The sequence below is a fragment of the Fistularia commersonii genome, chromosome 26, assembly GCF_037954325.1.
Source record: "Fistularia commersonii isolate RoL2024-O1a breed Wild chromosome 26, RoL_Fcom_v1.0, whole genome shotgun sequence".
In the NCBI taxonomy this organism is placed as follows: domain Eukaryota; kingdom Metazoa; phylum Chordata; class Actinopteri; order Syngnathiformes; family Fistulariidae; genus Fistularia; species Fistularia commersonii.
In genome coordinates this window covers 12,629,826-12,642,623 of record NC_141309.1, presented here as the reverse complement: position 1 = coordinate 12,642,623, position 12,798 = coordinate 12,629,826, and positions in this window count along the sequence as shown.

Below are 12,798 nucleotides of genomic sequence, written 5' to 3'. Positions count from 1 at the left end.
CCGCAACATGCTCTGCTATGTTTATTTAACAAATAGCCAACATGTACTGACAATTTCACCTTACAATATTTATACCGTGTCCCTCAGAAGACTGTGTGTTACAATGAATTTGTCAACAGCACGCCTTTTATGTTCAGGCTTTAATTACTTAATCAAAATGGCACACATAAACTTGTGTCAAATATCATCTGAGCATGATAGCGGAATTGTTTTAGTAATGATTTAATGGTTTACGCTACACATCCTCTCTAAGTTGTAATAATATAAATGTTCCTTTGTTTGTCAGCATCCTACATTTCTTCTTTCCATTACTGAGCTATAAACTGAAGGCATCAACATTCTTCTAATGAACCAAAGGCAGATTGAGGCCCCTGGCTGCCAGTGCTGTAACAAATGGGCCAAATCATTGTCACAACCCATGTTTCTTTCTACTTTAACGCGGTTACATGACTGGGCTGGGACATTTATGGACTGCCTGATCCAGTGCTGGCAGATTAAAGTAAAATCAAGCCAAACCAGTTTAAACCTCCTCTGTGATGAGTTATCCAGCGTTCTGTAGTCTTAAAAAACAAAACAAAACAAAACCAAAAAAAAAACAAAAAACATTGTATTAACAATAAAACATTGCTTTATTTTATTTTCCCTCTGATTCAATCTATTTTCCCCAACATTTTTTTTTTTCAAAGTTCCTTCTACTGCTTGTGAAAATGGGGTTTGTATTGATGAGCTGGGCCCAATATTGATTTCCCATCATTCCTGGTGTGGACATTTTCTGGTCTATTATACTACAGTCGCAGCATATTCCCCGAGCAGCCGTAAAGTGGATATATGGACATCCTGACCTTGGCAATATGGAGATAATGAAATATCCTTAATGACCCTTCCTGAAAGATTTTACAGGCTGGACTATAGACTGCCAACCCATGTACAATAATAGTTAGCAGAGGGGGATTTTAGAGGCCCAACTAAATCTGGAGCTCACTGGACATATTGGGAGGACTGTTAACTTGCCTGTTTTACTAGGTAAATGTAACCATTAAGCACACACAGTTATATGATGGCTTCTATGAAAGACTGGTTTATACGAGTTGGTCATTGCTCCCTGACTCATGCCATCATGGGAGAAAACAGTGTTTGTGTCACTTCCCTCCTCCCTATAACATTTATTAGGAGTATATTTTAAGCTATTTGTGTTTTGAGAGACCTGAAAATAATTGCTTTTGAGACATTATCTCACCCCCATTGATAATTTACGACCGATTATTGATAGTTTAATGGTCTCGCAAGTGTCTAGTTCAGGTTGACTTAAACCAGGGATCATTAGTTGAATATTAATCAATAAAAAATAATGTAACTGCTCAGTAAATCTAATATCTATTGTTTAGTTGTAGCATTTGGTATCTGATTCAGCTTATGAGAAATGCACATACTTTAAAAAACCTTTAACATTTTCCTGACAGCAACTTTAAATATTGGGGTGATGGACATTTGAGGGTATCATCTCAAGGACACACACACACATGCACACACAGAAACACACACACACCCCTATATGTATTTGTTTGCGTGTGCTTGTGTGTCTGTGTTTACTGCAACTTTTAGTAGTGTATAAATATGTTAATTCAATTGTAACGTATGCATATGCGCAGAATTGATTGGGAGAAAACGTGAAAGGATACGTGACCAAAAACTTAGCGATCGTGAAAATTTTTTTTGGAAGAAAAAGCCACCGAAAGAGAAGGAAAATTGAACGTCTGAACCATAGTAGTACTGTAGGTATTTAGGTGTCAGAGTTGGTTAGGTGTCAGCAGGTGAAAAAGGGAGATCATTATTCACATGTCATGCTGACAGTTGTTTCAGAGATTCATGCCGAGAGCAGCTGATAATCATCCCCATGGTGAAGCAACAATGAACGTACCACTCCACTGTCTTCAGAACACTTCAAACATGCTCCACTTCAAACACAAAAGCCGCCATCTCCTTTGATGTCATTGTCAAAAAATGAGTTTTGTTCCATCACATTTAAACCCCACCCCCTCCTATGCGCCAAATCCTAGACGGAGACGTACGAGAAACAGATTTTGAACATGAAAAGAGCAGCTGTGTTGTCTGATACAGCCTTCTATCCTTGGGCTGCCATTCTTCTCCTTGTGTCTGTGCAGGAAATACAGTCGGGCTGTGCATTTTAGCCTTTTTACACTTTTCCAGATGGAGCCAATCATGTTTATGTGAATAATGTTTACGGAATATGCTCAGAATAAAGAGATTTTTTTGTATTTTTTTTTTTTATTTTTGTAATTCACTCTCCCAATTTTGCACTGCCCGAGCAATCCTTGGCAAAGTGCGGGTAAAACTATGGCTGAAATATTCAGTATTACTTTTTTTCGCTGGAGACTTTGCACGGCTCCTGTTAAATGGGCGCTGGTTTCAGAGGCAGCTGGCTGTCTGCTCCCGATGAAATCTCACCACAGACACGGCTCCTTCATAATGACTATAATCACGGCAGATAAGCAACTAGTGCATACGAAGAAGGTTGGAGATCAGAGGGTGAAAGAAATAGAAAGAGAAAAAAGTAATTGAATCGTTTGGAGGCACGCTCACATGAAAACCATTGGCTGTGTGGGAGATGCTTTTCAGTGAATGACATTTAGATTACAGAGGTGCCCTGTTCACCATCACAGTCAATACCTCCTTCTTCACAATAGCACTCTTAAGTCTCGGCACCCGATGCTTTCAGAATGAAGAAAGTATTTCTGGAGATGCAGAGTTCACTGTGTGTTTGCTCACAGGGTTTAGGAGGGAGCGCAAGGCACGGCACGAAGAAAAAAGGCATAGCGGTATCTTACATCTACCTGTATTTTGTTTTAATTGTGGTATTTTATCATTATCGTTATGCCGATCGGCGGGGGCACCACTGAAATGTAAGACTCCCCAATTTCCGCTGCATTTGCTCCTTTGAAACATTCATTGAACTGCCTTATCTAAATGTAACCCACGGCATCAGTGTGATTCAACATCCCATAACGCTTTTATCCGTTTACATCTCCTGTATTGACACAGACCAGCATATTCCTAATGCTAGCGAGATCACATATTGCCCTGGTGACACACTTCAAATGTATCTCAGATTAATGATATATCACGGTAAGGGATCTACAAAAACCATTAGTAAGCCTGACACCCTGACGTCAGATTTAAAAAAAATTCCAAGTAATCTTATTGATTTATGAAAGTATGTCCAGGTTCATCGGGAGTGATTCCAGATTTATCACATCCTGGTTAGAATTATTAATGATTTTCAATTTGTAAATCTGATGCTGCCATGTTCAGAGGAGCTGAGCAGAATCACCAAAGGCTGATATCAGAGTCTTGCTCCTGGAGCATGATTACTTTATCAAAATATTGCTACCTATGGCTTGCATTTCACTTATTTTCCACTCTTGCAGAGACCTCCATATTGCGTTCATTTCTCTCACCTCACATACAACTGCCAAACACATTTTTCAAAAACTGCTTCTATACGGCAAAGCCTATGTCATTGCTTGGCTAATCTCGTGAAGTTAGACATTGCACTATTAGTTCCAACTTCCTGACGCATGCTCTTTTAAGGACCTACTATGTCAACCTGCCAAATGAGTGTATCCCACAGACAGCTGTACATTGCAATCTGTCTCACTGTTGATTAGAAGCGCAGCTAAGATCATCATCACTTTCCCAAGATAGCCCAGAAGTGTTGAGGTCTGCTTTGATGTCATGTCAGTGCACGAGTACAACTGCTTTACTTTCACTTATTGCGCAAACTCACAGTGAAATCATCTTCATGTGAGGTCTCCTTTGTGTGGCATATGCCCACTAAGACATGAATAAGAAAGGCACTTTGCAACTAAGCACAATGAACATGTACGAGGTGTATGGGTATGACACCTTCTGCTGAAATGCGCTTTTATGTTGACGCTATCAGGAAAAACCTGTTGACATGGACATTAAAAATATAAAGACCACACAGCAGGGTTGGTTCCCCAAACCTAAGTAATTATGTTCAAAAAAAAAATTGTCAGCATTTCATTACAGTTCACATCTTCACTTTTCTACGGCAAGTTTCACTTCAAAGGGAATCAATTGATGTGCAAAACTGTTGATAACCCTCTTTTGATAGTGCCAACATGTTGGCATTATCAGCAAAATACTTCTTTGGGGAATAAAGCCCAAATAACACAATATCTATGAAAGGATCCAAAGTAATGCCAGTTCATTTTTTTCAAGTGGGTACCTATATACAATTTAAATTAAATACATAAAATACAACATCAAAGATACATCACAATATGGAATACAAGCTTAAAAAATAAAGTCTTAATAATAAATCAATAATAAAAAAAATGATTAAAATAAAATAAAATAAAATAAAATAAAATAAAATAAAATAAGTAAGCAAAGTGTTGGTAAGTCTGAGCTTGGGTTCCCTTGGTCTTTGCACCTTCAAATACAGTAAATGGAAAGTACATTTGGAGTGGCGGCCCTCAAAGTTCAGCAGAACTGTATCAATGTTCAGCTCAGCCCCAGAGAAGGTGTGCTTCCATTGTACCTAGTTGTTTGGCAGTCACGGTGATTGCCCATGGAAATAATAAGAATTATTTACTCAATAGTGATCCCTCTTCAAGGCTGCTGGAGTGGAGCACAGTCCTGCATTGTGTAGGACTGTGAGTATAATGACAAAGCTTATGGGGTAAGTATCTAACCAAACTTAACCAGTGGGGTTTCAGGAATCCACTATGTCAAAGAGAAGAAAACAAAGATAGTTGTTACTTTTCTTAATGTGGAAAACTATGTTTGGGGCGGCGTGGCGCAGGAGGTAGAGCAATCATCTTTGGAATCAAACATTCTTGGTTTAATTCCAAGCTCCGAGTGTGTCCAAGTGTTGTTGGGCAAGACACTGAACCCTTAACTGCCTCCCTGGCGCTGATGGACGGCAGCCTACTGCTCATGGTTCATCCATGATGGTTTAATTGCAGAGAACAAATTTCCCCACCAGAGATTAATAAAGGATAAATTATTATTATTAAATAAACATATTAATCATATCAGTGTATTTTAAAATTTGTCTGAAGGGGTCCTCTAACAAACAAATGATATAACCACACAGCTGATGAATCTGTCTTTTTTGCAGTATGTTAAGTCTATTTGCAGATCCATTGCATTGCATGCATTCATCACATGATTTGTGGCTCCCAAACCAACAACCAGCTAAATATTACCCGTGTTACTTGTTTCATATGTTGCATTACACATACCTTTCTTTATGTAATTTGTGTTTCCATTATTAAATTATTTGATCAATCAAAATTAGAATCTATTCAAGAAAGTGAATAATTGCATATTATTCAGCGCAAAGATTAAAAAAAATATTGATGACTTTGGCCAATAGTTCCATAGTGGCTGATCTTTCTCAGCGGCCAACATGCACAAACACACACACACACACACACACACACACACACACACACACACACACACGCACACACACACACACATAAATCTCATGCCCTTAAACAGTGATTAGGCTGGAAAGATTGTAATGTGAGGAACACTAGAGGGCTAACAAGTAACTTGGCATTCATTTCTCTGCCACAGTTGTATTAGTCCCAACTCAGCCTGCTGGGCTGCTTTGGAATAATCGAAAACAATTAACATCTTCCATTTGTGCATTCAGTTTGTGCACTTTCATTTTATATAGCAGCTTTTCCATTTGATATTGTTAAAGTACAACATGCACATATGCAGGTGAATTTGATGTAAAAATCAGCAATGATTAACTCGAGTTCCAAAGAGCTGCATCTGTTAAACAGTTATTCAACAACTGAAGGCAGATTCATGCAGCACAATTTGTTTTATTGCTCTAGAAACCATTTCCTCTAATGTAATAAATGCTTTGTGAGATTTTGCACATTCTGCTCAAGTCACAGCTTCGAAATATGCGGTAGTCTGTAAAAAATGAATCTAATTTTTTCCTCTATTGACTCTGTATTAAATTACCTACATCTAAAACAAAACAACAACCTTGAAATGTGAAGAAACAGAATAATCTGAAACTAGGCAACTGTTGATCTGTTTAAAAAGACATTATTTTAACTGCGTTTTACACGGCACTCTGTATATAAGTATTATGCAAGTTAATAAATAACAGGCTTTGGAATACATGTGTGTGTGTGTGTGTTTGTGTGTGTGTGTGTGTGTGTGTGTGTGTGTGTGTGTGTGTGTGTGTGTGTGTGTGTGTGTGTGTGTGTGTGTGTGTAAAAGGAAAGGTGGAAGGTTTCACTGCAGGAAAGCACAGGATAGTGAACACCTGTATCTTCTTGGTTGCATTATTATTAATTTCAGTTTAATTGCCAAGAAATCTTGGTTTGTTTTTGTTGTTTGTTTAGTGAGTCTTTCTAATATAATGTTAATTCCCTTTTGTTGAATGTGTTTACCATGAAGTCATTTGACAGCAATGGAAGGACGACATTGAAAGAATCATTTAGTGAGATTATGACAGACATCCTATCAGATTCTTTTATTCTTTTTTCTTTTTTGGTGACCATTTTTTACCACTTATTTGTTCATTTTGTCAGAGCTTCAGTTTTGACTATGTCATTTCTCCACGAGAATACAAAAAGGGATAATTTCCTAACTCCCTCATCCCATTCCTATTGCACAAGCTTGACAAGGAACACAAAGCTGTTAACAGTTAGGAGTTGTCCGCATGAAAGGACATTATATGTGCTCAAGCTTAAGATGATCCAGACACACTAGAAAGAATTTACATTTGCTCATTATATCCCAGCTCACATGAATGAGAGTCATAAGTCACACCTAAAATAGTGTATTTTCTTCCATTTTCTTGAGCCAATACATTTACGAAACGCAACATCCTATGATAAAAAGCATCACAAAAAAGTGATCTCAGGTAATATTTTTACTCTCATTTAGTTTTACTGACCCTTTTTCAAATAAATCTGCATTCAGCATGTGCTGTGATGTGCAAAACACATAGATACTCTGCAATGAAACAGCAAAAGGTGGATTGATTTTCAAGGGTTTGAAAGATGGATAAAAGAAAAATTATCTTACACTCATGTTCTTCTAAAGTTCTCTTTAGAACACTGTAGAATTACATTATTCCATAATATTTAATGTTACATTTCCATCCGAGGTATCTTGCTGAATACATGAAGAGAGACTGACAGTGGGAGACAGACAGACATATTTTATTTATTTGTTCATCTTCTTTTACTTTTCACACTCCGGTCCCAAAGACGACCGGAGTGTGAAAATCACGTCAGCTGTCTGTGCAGTCCTGACACAGCTAACGGACTTAACAACAAGTGCCCACGACAACCACACAAATTAAGCATGACTTATGATAAAGTATTGTGGTCCAAGAAGCAAGACAGAAAATACGGGGACTTCATTGTATCAAACTTGCAGTGATGGTAATGAATTTCAGCAGTTGTCGTGGACCCTGTGCCAACCTCTTGAAATTCACGATTCGAAGATCTCATCGGTCGTTTTCCAAAAGAGCAATCATTTATTGTATAGCCATATCAACAATAGATTGCTCATGTTCCTTTATGTGAATCAATTCATTGATTTAATGCCTTGGTCAATTCTGTAAATACACTATTTTTAGTTGACGCAATGACCAACAATCCTCGAATTCGTTTTTTGCCATGACGTTGTCCAGCAGTGGAAGCTGATTATTTTATCCATACAATGAATTACTTTTTATTGGGAATGTCAATAGGAGGATCTGGTTACCTACATAGAGAGAGCGGGAGGAACTTAATTGCTCCCAGTGAGTGCAGTCTGAAGACTTGATTAGACCTTGAACCAATTCTCATGTTTTTCATTTGTGTGGTGACGACCTTCCTCCGACTCAAATCAGCCCGGGCTCATTTCATGTCCACTGCTCTCTGGAGATTCATGCCCCAGTGACTGCAAGTGAGTGCTGACTTCATTCTGGTAACTCTGGAAGAAAATACCTGTTCAGTCTACAGTTCATTATATGCATTCGGTGTAAAAAAAAAACCCGAAAAACAAAAAATTGATTATTTTATGCCCTAAATGACTAATGCTTTGTCTTAAAAACACAAACGAAATCGAATGCCAATCAGGGATTTAATTACATTTTTGGTGGATTATTAGAGGAGTTAGTTTCTTATTTACAATTTAACTTCACTGGGATATTTGGATAGGTCAGGTTAGAAGAAAGAACACCATTATAGTTCATCCCGCCACAGTTTTCAACTCAGTAATTTAAAACATTGTGCACAAGATGCGCTGGCATATTGATGTCAAGCAGAACTGTTTTTATAAGATCCAGGAACTGCAGTGGGGAAAAATGGAAATTACAATTATAGTGCTCAACTGACCCACCTGCCATTAGCAAGATGAATTAGTTGGGTCTATGCTAGTGACAACAGCTACAGAGGGAAAATGATCCTGGTGCCTCTAAGACATAGGCTCCCAGACACCACCAGGAAGCAGACAGGGGCCGCTTGGACCCCAGAGACCAAGGGAGGGACTGAGAGAAAGAAAGAAATAAATAAGATAAACACATTTACTAAGCCTGTGATTGTCTGGAAGAGTGATATGGGTTTACTTCTTCTGCAATAAAATAAATCATGCAGCACTGTGGTGCCGATTACAGCATAGATTAGCATAGTGTATGGTAACCGCATACTTGTTATACAGGCTGCTTTTGAAGGTTTAATAAAGAGAAATTTGAAATTTGGAATGTATCAAGGGTATTGTTCATTACACAACTACATATAAACAACAATAGAAATCAACCATTTTTTTCTCTTGGGGAAAAAAAAACAACACAATTGTGACTAGGGTCTTGATTTGTTGAATCCTTTAATGTTATGTGTTGATATTTCATTTGGCAAGTTATTTTATTTTCAAGTTGCGTCATAGAACAAGTTGTTCACTGTGTGACATACAATATGGCCAAACAAAGTAAGAAATAAATGTATACCTAAAATAGATATCTCCAATCATCATTAATCCCGAGTCAAGGAAAAAGGCAAAAAGTAATTGGTTCTGCGGGGAAATTAGCTTTTAACAACACATGTAGTGTCCCTTACGGTTTCAGACCTTGATATTCATGTAATTTATGTCATGTTAGTTGTGGTAGTCTTCCTACCTTGCTGAATCCAAAGTAAAAGGTCGTAATCGCCATTTATCCATATTAATAAAATGTACTATATATTATAATTGTGACAGTATAATCCAACCTATTGATATACCAGATTGCGAAGGGAAAATGCACAGATGGGTGATTCTCGGTGGGTTGATCATTATGAGTAAAATGCTTTCACGTGCTATTAATGTTTAATTTTATTATATATACATGTATATATATAATATAAATCACTATTTAGGCATGAAATATGTTAAGAATATGTTTATAGAAAGAGTAAAATTTTGATGTGATTTTTTTTTTTGGATGCATTTTTTTGGATGCATTTCCAGATCATTTCCAGATGTACACATGATGTTAAAGAGTTAAATTAATCCCAGAGGGAATAACGTGTTTAAATAGTAATATAAGTGCAAGAGTAGAAGATTCAATGCAAGGACAAGCGTTGACCTCTGGTCATGGGAAACAACTACTGCTACGAGATCGTTCTTAATATCAAACATACTGTTAATACAGTGAGTTAAAAAGTTGTACTTTAGCCAGTGTATAAATTCCCTCCTTAAAATTATAGTCTCATTTCACTTTATAGTCTAATATGCTGTTAAAAGCAAGTCGCACCTCTGGCTCATGGGCAAAAATGAATCTTCCTGCTGAAATAGTTCCACAGGCCGATCAGAAACTTTACATTACATTCAGTTGGATTTCCTAGTATTATCAGCTTTAGATAGAAATGGCATAAAGAATTGGTTACTGAACATTTTTTAAGATCAGCCACAGAATGCATCCCCCCATTCTTCCAAAAAACCTCTCTAAAATAAGGTATATACATGTTGTATTTGATGGGTAGTAGTGGTGCAGTGACTCAAGGCATCAAAATAATGTCAGGATGCCTGACGGAAACTTTTTGACTTTTTGACACGACTTTTCACAAGTCGTGTAATGACATTATTTGGGTTCTTAGTCAACCGAACTGCATTGACCTGAAGAATCGGGATCTTTTTCTGTTGCGTTCTTAACAGTTGCTGCACAAACCACTTTATTGACCAGTTTTAAAATCATACCATTATGTTTACAAACCCTATCCTCTATAATGGCACGCATCCTATGGGCTCATTTAGGATAAACACAATTTCTGATACACATGTCTTTGAGAGAAAAGAAATGTTTGTGTGATGATGTTTGCCAGCTGAAGCTCTACTTGCTGGACAAATACGTCCTCAGTATAAGTGCCTCACATCTGTATTTGTTCTGCTCTGAATCATAGGTGGCCCAAAGCTGTCTTGATAAATAGCTACTCCAAGCAAGTATGGTGTATGCTCTCTGACACTATAGGTCACATAACCTTGTTGTCGGGACTAAGACTAATGCAATGTGAAGTGTCAAGTTATTATACTGAAACTAGACTGTGGTGTGGAACCTGAGCCACTGCGGTGATAGCAAGTTGGAGAAACAAGGCAAGGTGAATGTAAAAAGGTCATAAAAGGCGGAGATACCGAGCAAATGAGAGGGTATGGAAGCTAAAAATTTCGACAGTAAGTGGTCTTGTTGGAGGTGAAAAGAGGCACCGAGGTTCTTGGTAGTCGACGCAAATGATAATTGGCTGCTCCAAGCTGGAGGATGCAGAATACAATGCTGACTTCATAGCTGCATATGATGCCAGGAAGGGAATATGTTTGTTTATTTCAGCAGAACTAAATAATGCAGTAATAATCCTCTGCGCCATGTCTCCTGAGCAAATGCCTCAGCACCTGTCAAGAGTTTGCAGTATGTTGTCTATTGAGAGAGTTGCAAGAAGAAAACATGGTATTATTACAAAGCCAAGTAAACTAAGGTAATTGTCTGCAGATGGCAAAAACAAGGCACAGCTGTTAATACATTGTGAAACATAAGATATGAAATATAAATGTTGCAGCTAGAGACTGAGAGTAAACTGCATAGACCAAAAGCTAATGACTTTTCATTACAGTCTACCCTATAGCCACACCGTACATGACAATGCACCTAGAAGGGAAATATCCAGTAAGAATTGGTTTGCTGGCTCTTGGTTGCTTACCAGAATCATTGAAGTTAGTGATTTGGGGTTCAGATTCTTTCTGAATGAAGTGCAACATATTTGTGTTTTTATTATAAAAGGTACCATTTTATATGCAAAATAACCCCTCATGCCCTAAATAGTACATGCATTATGCATACGGTAATTACATTTTTTGTATGAGCCAAAGAGGACAAAAATTGTCTGATGCAAGTCACATTCAAAGCTAAGTTGTACAGCGGTTTAAACTTTTGTTTATGTGGATTCTTGCCAAGTTTTGGATAAGTAGATTGATAGCATGCTTGAAGTTACAGTCCGTGGTGGGAAGGCGCAGTTAATCACTAAAACTAACTCATGGTAGACTATCCCATATAGAAAAAATGTATAGGTCATATACATCACTTGCTGTTATCCTAGTAGTAAATACTAATATTCTGTTTACATTCAGTGGTTCATGAGACAAATACATCTTATCCCATTATTTTCTCTTGAAGACATTTTTTTCAACAACATAATCGTTAATTATGAATCAAATAAACATTTATGAAATAAGTTTAAAGAACTATCTTTCCTACATGGTGATGGTTCCAAAGTTTATAAACCAGTTAAATGAGTTTAGTCTCCTGCCTGTCAGGCAAATGTAATGACTCTCTGGTTGAACCTTAAAGAACAGCATCGGTTTAGTTGCTACAACTAATTTCAAGTCTCAGTCAATACATGGAAGTGAATCTAAAGCATACTGTATTTTGAAAATGTTTATACACTCTTCAATTTTTTTTCCTTTTCAAAAGAAAAGACAAACAGTATTCAAAAAAAAAAATATATATATAAACTCAAAATGGGAAAAGGCTCCAATAACATTTTTTGGTCCAAAAATTTATGCTGTTGATAGTCACAACTTCATTCTGCAATTTGTGCCGGCCAATCAATGCTAAGACAATCAGCTACTAATGTATCCAAATTGAAATGTTTTCACTGAAATAGAGGCATCTATTGATTTAATTAAGTTTCATTAAACAGTTATCGAGTTCTTCTTGTTACTGTTGCTACTGCAACAATGTGTTTGTGAGTGACAGAGACACTGCCAAACACAAAGACGTTGTTGTTTTTTTGTTCTTTTTTTCTGTTTTGTGTGACGTAAAGGTATAACTCAACTGCATACAGACAGCCTTTGCTTGACATTCGTCGGCTCAGAGGTAACACAAACATCTGTCTCCTGTCACCAGTCTTCACATGCCTGCCTTTGCCCAACAAGATATGATGAGCTACCATCAGTTCAGAAACGGGGCCACATTTGATCTCGCAGTCGTCTTTGAGTACGAGAGCGGCTGAATGGATCGACATTAAATTGCAAAGGAACTCAACTAAAGATGTAAGGGTGTGGATCAAATGTTAATTCACTCCACAGTTGTAAGCTCAAAGGTCAAGCAGGAATCTAATAGTAGTCTATGTGACTAAGAGTTTGGTGCGGGCAGGCTCTGGTCCATTATGCTTCTCCTCACTAAATCAAAGTATTTCACATTCTCTCTTGTCAGCAGGATTAAGTGCATTCTAACGAAGCAAACCGTGGGGAACTCAAGGA